The following is a 17204-nucleotide window of genomic DNA, read 5'->3' as shown; positions in this document are numbered from 1 at the left end:
ATAGCCCACCAATTTGTAATCACCAAGGGAGGCTGGAATTGTTTTGAGGATTTCCTCAAACCCTACCATTTGTCCACTGCAGTGTCTAGATGTGCTGATCCTGAGGACTTTTACAATGGTGTGTTCCGGAAGAAAGTAGCATGCAGAGGTAGGCCTCATCAATTCCACTTTCCTGAAGACCTCATCAGGAATGAATTTGATTTAGATGAACAGGAGTTGAGGAAGGAAAAATGGGTGGCTTACAAGAAAGCCCTGGATTTTGTGCATCAATTTGATGCTAGCTATGACCCATTGTCTAGCTTCTTCCCATTGGAAGAGAAGATAAAATTTTTGATTATTTGCTTTGAGGATGTGATGCAAACAATAAAGGAGAAGAGGGAAGTTGTAATTGAGAATAACCCTGAAAAAGCAAGAATGATTTTAGGAAAATCAGCTTCCACTAAAGCAATCCCTCCTGGTGATTACACCCTGCATAAGAAAGTAGGTTACAGTGTGTTGGTGTCTACAATAGGGGAACCCTCTTCATCCAAAGGAAAGAGGAAGATACAAGAAGTCATTGACATCCAGGACAACCCAAAGAAGCAGAGGGTGGGGAAGGAAGTGCAATCAGATACACCCCTGTATTCCCCATCCTAATCCCCTCTCCACATAGGAGATGAGCAAGCAGCAACTGAATACCTCTCTCAGTTGGGCAGCTTGGGGGAGATCGCATACACCTATGATGAAGTGGAAGAAGGGATGCCAAAAGAGCCCACTGAAGCACAGATGGACATCACTTCAACTGAACTCAAAGGCCAGGAGTGGGATCCTGAGATAAAGAAGGCCACTAGTGCCTTTCTAGCTGATGATAGCTTTGTCACATCTGAAGCATTCATGCAATTTATCTGGAAGCAGCATATAGATAAATATAATGCTAGATGTGAAGCAAGAAAGGCAGAACAGCCTAATAAAGATCCAGCCTCAGTGGAGGAAGAAATAAAACAGGAGATGATGGAAGAATTCAAAACCATCACTCCTGAACAGGGAAGGGATCTAGTAGCACAAGCTGGAGTGCTCATTCTACCAGAATGGAATATTGCTGATGCTCTGGTACTAGATGCAGTAAGAAAAGAGAATAAACCCATGGAAGGGGTTACATTCAGTAAGGACAATGCTGCACTAGTCATGTGGTCCCTTAAAAGAAATGAGGATAAGAAAGGTAAAGATATCTCAGGGACAAGTCACATGGGTGGACTGATGATTAAAAGAGTAGAAAGTACAGGGGTAGTAGAGGCTGCTAGCACTGTGTTAGAGACAGCCAAATTCAATGTTGCAGTGGCTGAGAAGGAAGCCAAAGAAAAAGAGGTCCTCCAGCTTAAATTGGAAACAGTTTTGAAGGCTTATGATAGTGCTAAGGAGGAGATAAGAGGCAAAGATAGCATTATTGCCAAATTGCAAAGCCAGCCGGTAGGACAACGCCAACAAGGTGAGTCTTCAACATTAATGATCACCTCTTCTCCTGCAAGACCTCCACCTGCTAGCCCCATCATTGAGCTCCCACCATCTCCTGCGCCTTCCAGCTCTCAAATGATTGAGATAACTCCCCAAGAATTGGAGAATCTAAAGCAGACTCAGGCCTATTATGCGGGGAAGTATGAGGAGAAGATAAAAGCCACAATCTCCAGTTTTGCAGACACTATAAATGCTTCACTGCTTCACAATAGTGTAGGAAAGGTCATGGAGATATGGAATGAATTAAGAAGAGATAAGGCCATTTTGACACCCATTTTTGACAGATGGAGGCCTAGGGAGCAAGATTTAGAGTTCATGTGTGTTTCCTGTGATGAAGCAAGGGCCAATCCCATTATAAAATCTACCTCTGATATCACTAAGAGTTTATTGCAATTGGCAACAGAGGTGGATAATGTGGAAAGAAGGGTTAAATTGCTTAAGAAGGAATACACTGATCAGGTTTTTGAATTGCTCCCAGGAATTTTTGCCAATCCAGATCAGCTGAAAGATAAGCAGATATGGCTCAATGAGATAAATGCCAAATTGTCAGCAAGGGTCAAGGGAATCATTGATCTGGATGATACCTCATTCTTTGTTATAACCATACAGGAAATAGAAAGAATTAAATCACACTATAGTTTTCTTAACTCAGAAGTCAACAAACTGAGGAATTCTTGGAAAAGGTTAACTAAAGTTAAAAATGATGTGATTAGTTTTGTATGGCCGACAGAGGAGACATATAGTGAGTGGGGAGTTAAATATTCCACTCGCGATCCGGAGCAGTTGGAGAGCGTCCTTGAAGAGCCAGAAGAGGTTGCAACTGAACAACCCGTTGAACAGACTGCTGGGGAAGCTGAAAAGAGTGCATAACTACTTTACGCAAAAATTGTAAACTCTTCAATTTTTGAAATAATTGTAACAAACTTTCCTCGAGAAGTCCGAAGCTTTGTGCATCCATATTGTTATAAATGGATACCAGGACTAGAGGGAAAGGGGGATCACAAAATTTTGTAAGAAAACGGTGCAGAAAAATTATCTGAGCTTTTCGAAGTTAATGGAGAAACAAAACTTTTTTTGTAAAATCTTTCGAATGAATATCAATATGCAGGCCATCAGTTTTGAGTAGAACTCTGTGTTGTCTTCAAAGTTATTTCACAAATTTATTTGCTGTTTTCATTCTGAAATAATCTAGGATTTTTCTGTTTGAATGGAATTGCAAAGCAATCTCAGTATAAGTGTTTCTAGCTTTTCTCTTTAGGAGGGAAATTAAATATGCAAGACCACTTATACCGGTAAATTCTTTGGGAGGAACTTTGAATTTTGAGGACCATAGTTTATTGTGAAATGATAAAATTCTTGTATGTGTCAGGCACATGTAAGGATTAATAGAAACCGAGCATATGGGAAGCATATAGATATATTGTTTTAGGAAGTTTTATTTGAAGTTAGGTGACTCTGTGACCTTGGATAAGGCACTGGTATTAATGGAGGTTGTTTATTGCATACTTTGTTGATCAAAATGCTGAAGTCAAGTATCGTATTCATGCTTTGTTTTCAGTTACTTTCAAGGTGAATAAATCCACTGGTTTCTGGACTGGTTTGCTGTGGGTTCGTTGCTTAAGAGTGTGAAGTTAATTTCACAAAGGGTATACCCACCTGGGCTCAAAGAAAAGCCCGAAGTGTAGAAGGTCAAACCAAACCTTGTCATATGTTGTCTCTAAAATTTCTTTATCCTTGATGTCTTCTCGGCACCCATTTTAGATTGTATTATTTTAAGGGCATTGAAGGGGAATCAGATTTTGAGAACAACAGAGATCATGCAAGAATTCTCTCTAATTCTTCTTCTAGTTAGCACTCCAACATCCTTATCTCCAATAATCTAGTCAAGATTGTAATTGAGTCTCACATACCTCAAAATAACATGATCATTATCTTTAGGTTCTTCTTCTTCATTATCATCATCTTCTTCTAAATCTAGTTGTTCCAGTTGAACTGGTACAACAACATTCTCTTTACTAGTTTCAGGTTTCATAGGTTCTGGTCCCAAAAACAAAATGCAAGGATCTTCATCCTTTTTCTCCACACCGGTTTCTCCTGAGACTTTAGGATACTCATCCACTCGAACATCAACACTCTCAATGATTCTCTGTGTCTGATTGTTATAACATTTGTAGGCCTTACTCTTGGTGGAATAACCAAGAAATATACCTTCATCACTTTTAGCCTCAAACTTGCTAACATAGTCACCTTTTTTAATAAAACATTTGCTGCCAAATATCTTGAAATAACTAAAATTAGGTGATCTACCATACCAGTATTCATAAGGAGTTTTATCCTTACCTCTTTTTACCAAAATCCAGTTCAGAGTTTAGACAGTTGTGCTGACAACTTCTTTCCAGAAAGTTTTCGCTACACCTCCTTGTATCAACATCATCCTAGTAGCTTCAACAACTAATCAATTATTCCACTCTGCAATACCATTCCGTTGTGGTGTCCTTGGTGCAGAAAGTTATTGTTTGATACCATTTTCTTCACAATACCTAGTGAATTCCTTAGAAGTAAATTCACCGCCTTGATTAGTCCTCAAACATCTTATCTTCTTACCACTCTCCTTTTCAGCTAAGTCCATGAATTCCTTGAACTTACTAAATGCCTATGTTTTATCTGTCAAGAATGTGATCCACATCATTCTTGAGCATCATCAGTGAAGATCATAAAGTATCTATCACCTTGAATACTTTTAGTTCTTATTGGTCCACAAAGGTCTGTATGAACCAAATCTAACAAATGTTTTGTTGAAAAAGATTTTCTCTTGAAAGTTGAGGATGCCATCTTTTCCAACTGACATTCCTTACATAGAGCATTAACCGGTTTGTCCAATTGAGGCAAACTTCTCACTGTCTTGGACTTACTCACTTTAACAATGTTATCAAAATTTATATGACAAAATCTCCTATGCCAAAGCCAACTATCATCTACTTTAGCAATTAAACAATTGTTGACTTTAGGATTCAGGTGAAACAGGTTACCTTTAGTCTGCTTTCCGGTTGCAATCAGTTCACCTTTGCTCCCATAGATTTTTCACATACCATTCTTAAACTCCAATGGATATCCTCTATCATTGAGTTGAGCAACACTCAAAAGAATGTGCTTTAGACCTTCAACCTAGTAGACATCATTTGCACTTCTCTTTCCATTAAGAGAAAGAGTTCCCTTACCTTTAACCATGCAGGGTGAGTCATTACCAAATCTTACGACTCCGCCATCAAATTCCTTCAAAGAATGAAATTTGCTCCAGTCACCGATCATGTGATGTGAACAACCACTATCAATGATCCAATCATCAGAATTATCCATGCGAGAAACTAAAGCTTTCGAATCAGATGTTTCCTCTTTAATGGATACAAACACAATGTCTTCATTAGCATCACCATCAAATTCCTCATCAGTGATACCACCATCAACTGCAATAAGACAATCTCTTTTGCCTTTTCCCTTGTACTTCTTGAACTTCTCTCGCTTGTGCTCATTATCACTATTAGGACAGTTAGTTGCAATGTGTCCAATCTTGTTGCATGCAAAACATTTCAAAGGTAATTTACCTCTGTATTTACAGTTTCTTCTAGGCAACTGCTTGGCCAAAAATGCTTCAAGCTCAACCAAACTATCTTCATCATCAACTTCTCTGCTGGATCTAGATTCATAACTGTGACTGACATCTCTACTTTTCCTCATAGATGAGTTAGAAATGGAAACTCTAAATGCAGACTCAGATTTCTGAACACTACCATCATAACCATTTAATTCAAAAGCAGTAAGCTTACCAATGATGGAGTCAAGGGTTACCTTAGTTTTGTCATTAGATTTTAGCTCTTGAATGGCTGCAACTCAAATAGCGTAGACCGCTAGCAGGGTTCTCAACACCTTACTAACCACCATGGCATCTTCCACTTTACCACCTACACTCTTGATCTCACCAACTATCTCTTTTATCCTATGACAATACTATTGGATATTCTCACCTTCAGTCATCTGCATGTCATCAAACTTTCCTCTTAGACTATCTTCCTTGGAAATCTTCTCATGTTCATCACCACTATAAATCTCTTCAAGTTTCTTCCATACCTCATATGCAGTCTCTAGACCATGGACATCAACATATTCTGCATCAAACAAAGAACTGATAATAGCCTTTAGTGCTTGATTGTTTTCTTGTTTCTCTTTCTTCAAATCATTAGTCATAATCCCACTAGGTGCAACATATTGAGTACCAACATGTTCCTAGTATGGATTTCCTAGACACTTGATATAAATTTTCATTCTATCACTCCATATTCTATAGTTCTCTCTATTAAACTTCAGACCTTCCTTCTTCATCATGTTCTACAAGATCTTTACCTCAAGTTGTTAGGCTTAGACCTTAGAGGACCCGAGAAGCTCTGATACCAATTGATGGTATGATGAAAGAATAGGGATCCGGTCAAATACTAAGAGAGGGGGGGGGTGGGGGGTGAATCAGTAGATAGAAAAACTGATAATAACTTTCACCAATCTCAAAATCAACCTCTCAAAGTAAACTTAGAACTGTCAAGTTAAACCACTGAACTATAAATGCAATATCACTGTCAAGTTTAACCGATTGACTGTTACAACTGTAGCATCCTAAAATTGCGACACTTGCAATTTCAACCGCATTTGGGTCTTCACGATTGCGATGCAACACTGAACCTGAATGGAGACCCCGAAACTTGTTCATGACATCAAAAACTGCATTTTTCAGCACCCTGGCCTGATCCTTCTTGCAAACTGCTGTCCCTGGAGGTGGGACCATGGCGCCCAGCGCCCTGGTCCTTCAGGACTAGGGCGCCTAGCACCCTAGTCCCCCAAGACCATGGCGCCCAGCGCCCTGGTCCCTGGCCCTATTTTGGGCCCGGTCTCCTATGGGGATTCGGGTCTTTATGTTTGCAATTTGGAAAATAGCACTTCCTGGTCGGCTCAAGGTCGGAAAAATCAGTCTTTTAACCCTAATTGACAAGTATATAAACTGCATTTCCTCTCCCATTTGGAGGAGGAAGGACATAGGTGTACAAGACATGGAAACGATATTCAAACATTCAAGCATTCAAGCATTTCCTTCAAGCAATTGATCATTCTAAGTCTCCATTCAAGGCTAAGTGTTGCATTCAAGACAAGGATTCAACCATTGAAGAGGAGATCACATATCACATACAACATACAACATACAACAACATCTACACCTTCGCATGTAAGAATACAAACATTCTTACAACAAGGTACTAGTACTTGTTTTACATTACAATCATTTACATTTACAGCAATTTCTCATTTCTTGGTTAATTCCAAAACTGGGGTTTGACCTAAAGGCAAACCCCTCATCCCTAACCCCCTAATCGTCCTCTCTTTTCTGTGTGTAGGTTGCAGGTACGCGGCTGTAATTGAAGATTTGGAATCCTTGTGCAGAGACGAACAGATCCCCCTTCGTTTCGCGGATTTTTCGGAGGACCGTGTGCACGCCGGGCGCCATCGTCCCGTCAACTTTCGCTCAAATTTGCAGAACAGCACCGTCCCGACATTTTACTGCTAATTCCAGGTCCGCAGCTTCATATCATATCCCTATCTCTGTTTATAAGTGAATCTTTCTTGCTTCTACATCCATTTCTAGTTCAATCAATCTTTCTACATTCTTTACAAAAGAGGGTATCCTTGCTATCACAACCCTTGAAACTCATATAGAATCCAATCTTGCATTGCGTGGGATTGGATCTTGTGGGTTTCAACCCCTCTTTTGAATTTAAAGTCCCTCCTAAGTGAAAACCATCAACCCTAGTGATCTCCCTTCTCTCTCCTTGGAGTTGGGGAGGGTAGGACAACTAGGGTTCGATTTTTCCGCTTTACATTTTGGTGAACCCGACGTGAACATCCTCATTCTGATTATTCATGGTTAGATCTGAAAATTTTGCTTTCCTAATTATATTTCCATGTTTGATCTTTTGCAAATTTTAGAGGTTGATTGCATAAAAACCCTAAATTTTCTTTTTAAGTAATTAAACTTGTGAAATGTTTAATTGTTAATGCTTGTTTCAGATCTACCCTTCTATTGCAAATTGCCAATTCATATTTGTGATTCAATTCTGAAAATTAAGCGGTTAAATGTCAAAACCCTAATTTTTAAGACCTTCTTGATTCAACCTTTGACTGATAATTTCACTAATCAAAACACCTCCAAATCGGCTGTAACTTTGGATTCCGCAATAAAATCACAATATCTTTCATCCCTGAAAATTTGGAAAAAAGTTGCGAGGACCGTGTGCACCCCGAGCGCCATCGTCCCCGACATTTTTTCCGAAATTTTGGGAGCTAGATCTTACTGTATTTTTCTGCTAAAATCCAGAATTTTGGCTGATTTTATCAATTTTAACACTTTCAAAATTACAGTCAAAGTTGGTCTAGCGATTGCTTGGATTGAGGCTTCTAATCATTCAAAAATTGTTGAAATTGAAATTTGTGTCAAAATTGTGTTTCTTACAGTCCTAAATCTGAAAAGTGTGTTAGCATCCATTCGAAATTTCAGTGCTTTATTCAAATTTTTTGCAGTTTGTGACTTTTGAAATTAAGTGCTTAATTACAACAACTTTGATTTCCGCTTTCAAAATTGAATTTTGCGTGAAATTGAGTCAACTTCTAAATTTCAAAACTTGCATTGCTCTTAACATTCCCTCTAAAATCATAAAATTCAAAATTTCAGTTTCCCTCTCTTTTTCAAAATTCAAATTTTGCATTTTTCGACAATCTTGGTAGGGTTCAATTTTGAGATTGCAACTTTAATTTGGCCTATCTACAGATCATAAAATCACTCAATTTTTTCAGATTAGCTTTAAAATCATCATAACTTTCATCCCTGAAAATTTCGAAAAAAGTTGCGAGGACCGTGTGCACTCCATTCGCCACGGTCCCGGACATTTTTTCCAAAATTTCGGGAGATTGTCCTGATTGCATTTAACAGCTTAAATCTAGGAGATTGGCTGATTTTATTGAAATTTGCTACCTCTAAAATTCAAAATCTTCTCTCTCTCTTTAGTGCATGAGTTTTACAACGATAAGCCCTACTTACACTATTCCCATTAGACGAAGCCTTAGAATTAAGTCCTTCCAAGGTGTAATTATTGAGGAGATGGAACCTAATTTGAATGGCCTTTTTAATGAGGACATGGGTAATTCCTCTAATCCTCTTAATGATGAAGAAGCTCTCCATGAGGTTTCTGTAGAACAACTTTCAAAATTGGATAACCAATTTGATGATTTTCGACAATGGATGTCTCAAGAATACCCCGATAGTCAAGCTCTTCCTTTAATTGAGGGTCTAAAACGTATGCTTCAAAGTGATAAGAATGGAATAGATATTTTGCGTGGTATTGCACACATTGTGGATTCAAATGTGATGCCTATGAAAAGTTGTGCCGAAACCTTAGGTTATACACAACCTCCTACTCAAGACAATCATTCTATTCCTTTGACGACTTCTATTGCTAGTATACCTACTTTTACATCAAACATAATGACTACTTCAATACAAGACATTCCTCCTATGATCACTAGTCATGGGGGCAATCCCTCTTCTTCAATCAACCCTCTTCCTTCATTCAATCCGACTTCTTCATTCATTCCTTCAATAAGTGTTCCTATTATATCACCACAAATGAACATGACACAAGGGGGCAATTCGTTTTCTATTCCTCCTTGTAGTGTTCCTCCTGTCCAATCATCTCCTATGACTAACTATCATAGTGTCCCACCACCTTACTCTCTACCTTCTTTCAATAACATAACACCTCCATCACAATCTAACACATCTAATATGAATTCTTCAACTGAAGCGACCATTAACAATCTTGCACAAACTGTCTCTTCTTTACAGCAACAAATTGCCTCTATGAATCAATCTAAGTTTAGTGTGCCCACATTTGATGTTGCGAGCCCACTTTCTCTTGACATTGTCCGAGCTATTCCCCCTAAACATGTTGAAATTCCGCATTTGGAGCTTTATAATGGTAAGGGTGATCCTCTAACACATGTTAAGACTTTTCAAACAATATGTACTGATTTTGCTTATGACCAAAGGTTGCTTGCAAAACTGTTTACTAGAACATTAAGAGATAAAGCCCTACAATGGTATTGCTCGTTGCCTTCCTATTCTATTTCTTCTTTCAAACAACTTGCAAACGCTTTCATTCAATAGTTTCAAAACAATATAAGTCCTAAGGTTACTTTGATTGATTTAATGCATTGTAAACAAGGTGTTAAAGAAAAAGTGACTGATTTCATTGGTAGATATAAGCATTTGTATGCTCAAATTTCTTTTCCAGTGCTTGACAATGATATTCAAAGAATCTTTATTTCTAATTTACAAAAAGACATTCGAGATAAACTTCTGTTTTCTGAGTTTAATTCTTTCCAACAGTTGTGTGCAACTCTTCACAATTATCAATTGACTGTGAGTCAAATGGAACAATCACATCCTATGACTCCGAGTGATAGGGGTGATAGTAGTCAACAACCATTTGGGAAGTTTAAACCGAATAGAGAGTCCATTAAATTCAATGAAAACATCATCAACAACAATGTGAATGCAGCATCAGGTGTGCCTCCTTTTTCTAAGTTTTTCAAGAAAGAAAGAAAGTTTACTCCTTTGAATGAATCATTGCATAGTATTATGAATAAGTTATTGGAACAAAATGTGCTTACTCTTCCTCCTATAAAGCAAATAGATCCTACAAAGATTAACTCACCCTATTTTGATAACAAATATTTTTGTCAATTTCATCGTCATCCTAGGCATGATACTGAAAAATGTTTTGCTTTAAAGGGTAAAATTCAAGATTTGATTGATAATAATACTATCTCTGTTTCTGGAGTGAATGATAAAGGCAACACATCTGTAGCTCCTCCTAACCAAAATCTTCAGATTTTCACTGATCCATTGCCTTCTCATACCTCTAATGCGATTGATACTACTAATTCCTTTGTCTCACCTGATGATCTTGTGTCCATGACTCCGAATGTGATTAACTTTGTAGAGTAGCAGAAAATCCCTAAAGAACTTTCCATCACCTTTGATTCCAGTGAAACTATCAGGGCACCTGATGGTCCTTTATATATAGTTGCAAAAGTCAAAAATACACCTTGTCGTGGGGTACTTATTGATCCTTCTTGCATGGTTAATGTCATTACTGAAGAATTTCTTTTTACTTTGCAATTGAATCAAGTGATCTATGATGAAACAAATGTGGTTGTGAAACTATTTGATGCATTTTCTTCTCTTGCAATTGGTTCTATTACATTACCTATTGAGGTCCATAACAAATTCCTTGATGTGGACTTTGCTATTATTCCATCATCCGAACAATTTCGTGTGAAGCTAGGCTATCCTTGGCTATCTTCCATGAAAGCTATTGCTTCTCCTATTCACAAGTGTTTGAAATTTCCCCATAATGGTGAAGTTGTTACTGTCAATCATAGTCTCTTTAAACCAGCTGAAAGAACTTCTAGCGTTCCTCTTGATTATTTTTGGCCTAAACAATTCCAATCTCTTCCTCCGCGAAGTGATCATCTTTTCAAATCTTATCAAAAGTGGAAAAAAGATATGATCCTATCTCTAAGTGAACCTAGAACACCCAAACTTGACATCCCTATCATTCTTGAGAAGGAAGTTCTTCCTTTGAAAGATAAAACTAATGTCTTTCCTCAAGAAGATTCCCAACCCATCCCTATGGATGTGACTATGCCTATATCTAATAAACTTCCTAAAAGTAGACCTATCCCTCCTCGTCATGATGGACTTGGTCTCCTTCCTAAACCAAATATTCCTCCCTTATATGGAGCAGTTCCTCCTCCTTCCTCCTATGGAGAGAAGAGACCTTCCTCTTCTCCTATTTTTCAACCTAAGAGACCACAACCTAAACACCCAAGTGATAAGGATGAGAACATTCCTCCTCCTCAATCTTCGCAACTTCCTACTAAGACTAGACGAAATCGTTCTGCACGTGAACGCCGACGAAAGCATCGTCTTAGAGCTCAGGCAGCTGCTTCTCAAACTTTGCAATCCCCCAAAACACCTTCAACTAATATTATTCCATTTTCTCCTCAGCTAATGATTGAGCCGAAATCTCCTAAACATAAGATGCATGATGGTCTTGATCCTGTGTGAGTTAAAGACCCTATTTTTATAAATCTTGATGATGATATAGATGAAAATGCTACTTCTCTTGCTTCTGATAGTGAATATGAACTTGTTGATGTTGATAACCATTTATTTAACGAATTTTCTAAAGCACTTATCCTAGCTCCTAGACAAGAACAACGTGGCTTGGAACATGAACATAGCCCTTGTTTGGATCTTGTGATAGCTCCATCTACTGTGTTGGATGTTCCTCCTCTAGCGTGTTCCCTACCTTCCCGAAACATTGATCAGCAAGATCGGGGGGTAGATGACGTGCTAGACTAGTTTCATTAGCATAGCAGATTCTCTCCTCCTCTCTTTCTTTTGTTACTTCTTCTATGTGTTATTCTCATTCTTCTATTTGTTGTCCTTAGTGTTGTCTACTTGAGGATGATGCAAAACATTGAGATCTCTTTTGGTCTCTCTCATGTTGACTCAAAAGACACATGTGTTCCCTTCTTCTAGGTGACCTTCCTTGATTGGGGAATGAAGAACAATTATGCATACATACATATGATATACATGAATTATCATACAGCATACTGACCCTGAGGAAAGCAAAGTCACCTCGTGCTTTGTGTTTTGTGTCTATTATCCTTGGGCTTATCTCACACTTGGGGGCTAAATCCTTGTGATAACGTGCTCCTTTCTCATTTCTTATATGTATCACTACCTTAAAGCAATCTCCCCCGGTGAGGCGTGTGCGATCGCTTTAACGTAGGGGGGCATACATCCCGTTCATATCTTTTCAAGATACTTGAAAATTTCTTGACAAATTTAGCTTTGCCTTGAAAATTTTTGATATCTTTCTTACATGACTCATAGTGAGGGAACCTTACTACTAACAGTCATGGTTCTCCCTCGTGATCTTCCCTTTTACTTTGTCAATCGAAGTTGTAAGATCCTTAGTCCACTGGGGGCTTGGTGTATCTTGCCTCCTTGACGTGGTGAAAGTTTTTCAATGTTGTTTCCTTGTACTTTACCGGAAGTATGAGCGTACGCTTATACTCCCGCTAAAGTGGGGGCTAAATGTAGCGTCCTAAAATTGCGACACTTGCAATTTCGACCGCATTTGGGTCTTCACGATGGCGATGCAACACTGAACTTGAATGGAGACCCCGAAACTTGTTCATGACATCAAAAATTGCATTTTTCAGCACCCTGGCCTGATCCTCCTTGCACCCTGCTGTCCCTAGAGGTGGGACCGTGGCGCCCAGCGCCCTGGTCCCTGGCCCTATTTTGGGCCCGATCTCCTATGGGGCTTCGGGTCTTTATGTTTGCAATTTGGAAAATAGCACTTCCTGGTCGGCTCAAGGTCGGAAAAATCAGTCTTTTAACCCTAATTGACAAGTATATAAACTACATTTCCTCTCCCATTTGGAGGAGGAAGGACATAGGTGTACAAGACGTGGAAACAATATTCAAACATTCAAGCATTCAAGTATTCAAGCATTCAAGCATTTCCTTCAAGCAATTGATCATTCTAAGTCTCCATTCAAGGCTAAGTGTTGCATTCAAGACAAGGATTCAACCATTGAAGAGGAGATCACATATCACATACAACATACAACATACAACAACATGTACACCTTCGCATGTAAGAATACAAACATTCTTACAACAAGGTACTAGTACTTGTTTTACATTACAATCATTTACATTTACAGCAATTTCTCATTTCTTGGTTAATTCCAAAACCGGGGTTTGACCTAAAGGCAAACCCCTCATCCCTAACCCCCTAATCGTCCTCTCTTTTCTGTGTGTAGGTTGCAGGTACGCGGCTGTAATTGAAGATCTGGAATCCTTGTGCAGAGACGAACAAATCCCCCTTCGTTTCGCGGATTTTTCGGAGGACCATGTGCACGCCGGGCGCCATCGTCCCGTCAACTTTCGCTCAAATTTGCAGAACAACACTGTCCCGACATTTTACTGCTAATTCCAGGTCCGCAGCTTCATATCATATCCCTATCTTTGTTTATAAGTGAATCTTTCTTGCTTCTACATGCATTTCTAGTTCAATCAATCTTTCTACATTCTTTACAAAAGAGGGTATCCTTGCTATCACAACCCTTGAAACTCATATAGAATCCAATCTTGCATTGCGTGGGATTGGATCTTGTGGGTTTCAACCCCTCTTTTGAATGTAAAGTCCCTCCTAAGTGAAAACCATCAACCCTAGTGATCTCCCTTCTCTCTCCTTGGAGTTGGGGAGGGGAGGACAACTAGGGTTCGATTTTTCCACTTTACAACAACATATTAATAGTAAACAACTTGAAACTCATAAACATCCAAATACTTTTACTGACATAAGTAAAACTTCATTTCATATTCCTGTTGGTTATCATGACTTATCAAAGTGGATTAAGTAGTTAAGCAAATCAACCATAAAAAACATTCACCACTTGACACAGTATTTTGACGTGGAAACCCAAATGGGAAAAACCACGGTGAGATGAGACTCACAAGATAGCTATCTGAACTCTTCCGAAGTTCGCCCTATTAGGAGCCAAGCTTGTTAAAGCTTTACAAAAAGTCATGTTAAGAACAACTCTTGTTAGGGACCACTTGGTTAAGGGATTGATTATAATGCCTTGTTAGAAGCAATACCCTGTGAGGAGTAACCTCAGTAGAGGATTTGAAATCCAAGCTAATGGACCACCTAGTTAGAGGATTTAAATAACACCAAGCTTGTTAGAGCTTACCCGATTAGGGGATTTTACTGCTGTAATTGTTAGAAAACAATAGGAGTTTGCTGACATGTTTGAATAGCACTACACTTACTTGTTCAGATCCTTTTCATGCTCCTATCTACCTTTACACAAACTATAGATACATCATCCAGTTCGGCAATCACACACTCAACTAAAAATTTTCCAACTCTGAAACAAAACAACTCATCGACCTTATAAACAAATCAATAGGTCGGTAACATAACAAAAACCTAATTCTCTCATAGAGATTACAAACAAGTCGGTTCAAGTATGACCATTGGATTACATAACAATATTTGCACATCATTCAAGAAAGCCTCGACCACTCCTTAATCACCGGTTCATCGAACTCAGTAGCTCATCATGCGCTTTGTATTACATGTAATATACTTGCTCATTCCCTAGACAAAAACCGTTATCTCAACACATCAAAAACACTTTGAAACTCTCTTCATACAATATGCATACGTGTCATAATCATTACTGCTCATCATCAGATCATAAACCAATACAACCAATTCACCAAACTTAATTGGTTAGGGTTTATCAAATCAAGAGGTAGGGTTTACTGGTTCAACTCTCCAATACTTAGCAATATCAATTCACTCCACAAACTTACCTACCAGTTACAGTTTCCTTCACTAGCTCTTCCTACCAATTACAAAACAACATTACAACAATATCATTACCGGTTAATTGACATCAATGACAACATAACATTTCATTAATGCAATATTCATGCAAATGCCAACATATTTATGTTGTTTATTATCAATGTTCCACTATGTAGCCTAGTTTTTTTGTTTTTTTTATCGATACTATTTAGCTTAGTTTTATGCTTCTATCTTATCCAATCAATTAAATCAACAAAGGAGAATAGTGCCCAACTCTTCCAAGGGTTTGTAGTTGGGCTTATTGATTGTTCTCCAATGTAATTGGTGGGATTGGGTTTAATTCCTAGTTTGCATGTTTAGACTAGTGAATCTCATTTCCACTACATTACAATTTTCTTAATTCCCTTAAGGTGATCTCTACTAATCTATCATTACTCAAGATACATGCAAGTGTGAAATTACCGTGTATTCACGAGTGATAAGTAAATAGATATGGGTTCTCTTGATGACTTAATGTGTATGTGTGTTTGATTTTACTTGAAGTTGAGGAATATTTTTTTTGTTTGTGATTATTTCTTTACATTAAGGATATGTGTAGAAGTCTTTAACCTTAAATGCAAATGGACCTAATATTTTCATCTTTTCACTTTTTGTTATTTTTTGTTAGTGTTTTGGTTGATTTTGTACTTTTTAGGTGTCTTGGGCTTCTTTAGGTGTATGGGGGTGCTAAGGTAAACAAAATCAATTTGCATGTACCAGAAAGTAGGAAAAAGCACAGAACATAAAACTAGTTTGAAAAGTGATTGATTTTAACCCTTTCACTATACATGGTTTTGTATGAAATGTATGTAAAGACAACTACTTTGCATGTAAGAAAAAATTGAAATGGTCTATTATTTTTATGCTTTTAAAATGTTGTATGAATGCATGCAACATTTTCAATGCGTAATAAATCTTTTCTCTTTCAAAATTTGAACTAGAATTAGTGAAGCAACTTAAAATCAAGGTCTACACATGCAAGCAATTTTATTTTCAAGTTGATATGAAGGTTGTTTGATATTGTTTTCAATTATTGTTTGAGAGAAGATGCTTTAATTTCTTTTTGTAGATTGTCATTTATTTATATCAGTTGATTTATTGATTAGTTCATATTTATTGAAAGATGTTTTGCAGTGATTAAGAAGTTCTTTTTGAAAGAAGTTGAATGATGCTTTTTACAGAAATTTTACAAGATACAAATTACAATTCAAAATAATTCATGGAAGAATAAACTCCCATCCAACTCTAAGTCCAAGCAATACAACGAATCATTACAAATTTGGAGAGAGGAATTTTTTCTACATCTAAATTATATAAATTAATAACAATTCTATCTAATCGAATGGATCAATGAAATTTGAAACAAAAGATGTAACCTCCACACTTGGGTATTTGAAGATCTTGCGAATGCAAAAGTTGCAATATGATGAAGTTATTCTTAGTGGTCCAACTTTTTCTTTTTCCCTCTTTCTCTTCTTCTTTTTGGGTTCTCTTTTTATGATGGATTTGTGATAGACGAGTTAAAGATAAAGACAAGAAAAAGATAATAATATTTGTTATATAAGGATTAAAAGTTTTGAAAATATCATGTAAAAATAATTCAAGATTATATGAAATCAATTACAATACATTAAAGTGACATCAAGTGAAGAGTTCAACTATTTGAGATGAAACCAATTACATCATTTAAATTAAAAATCATGTCTATGCCAAAGGGTTGTAGCTCAATTGATTGAGTAAAATCAATGAGGACGATGGTATGTGATATAAGACCATCCACCAATGCTCAAACCCTCAAAGACACCCTAGGTCAAGATCCCTTACACCTTACTACTTAACCAAAGACAACTTGTGGTTTAGATGTATGCTTACTTTAAGTCTTGTGATCCACATCCTCTACACCTGGCTACTTAGCCAAAAGCGACTTGCAATTTAGATGTTTGCTTAGGCTGGGGTCCCATGGGAGGGGCTTGGGCTCTATTTTTTTATGGAAAAGGCAGTCTCATGGATTTTTTTTTGGCTACAGGATTATTTGGAATCTTCTCCTAAAAAGTAGAAGCACCTACTTTTTAGATTTTCATTTTTGAGTGGGTGCAAATGGGGTGGGGTGGA

Source organism: Cryptomeria japonica, chromosome 1, assembly GCF_030272615.1.
Source record: "Cryptomeria japonica chromosome 1, Sugi_1.0, whole genome shotgun sequence".
In the NCBI taxonomy this organism is placed as follows: Eukaryota; Viridiplantae; Streptophyta; class Pinopsida; order Cupressales; family Cupressaceae; genus Cryptomeria; species Cryptomeria japonica.
Note: the sequence above shows the minus strand (reverse complement) of the source record.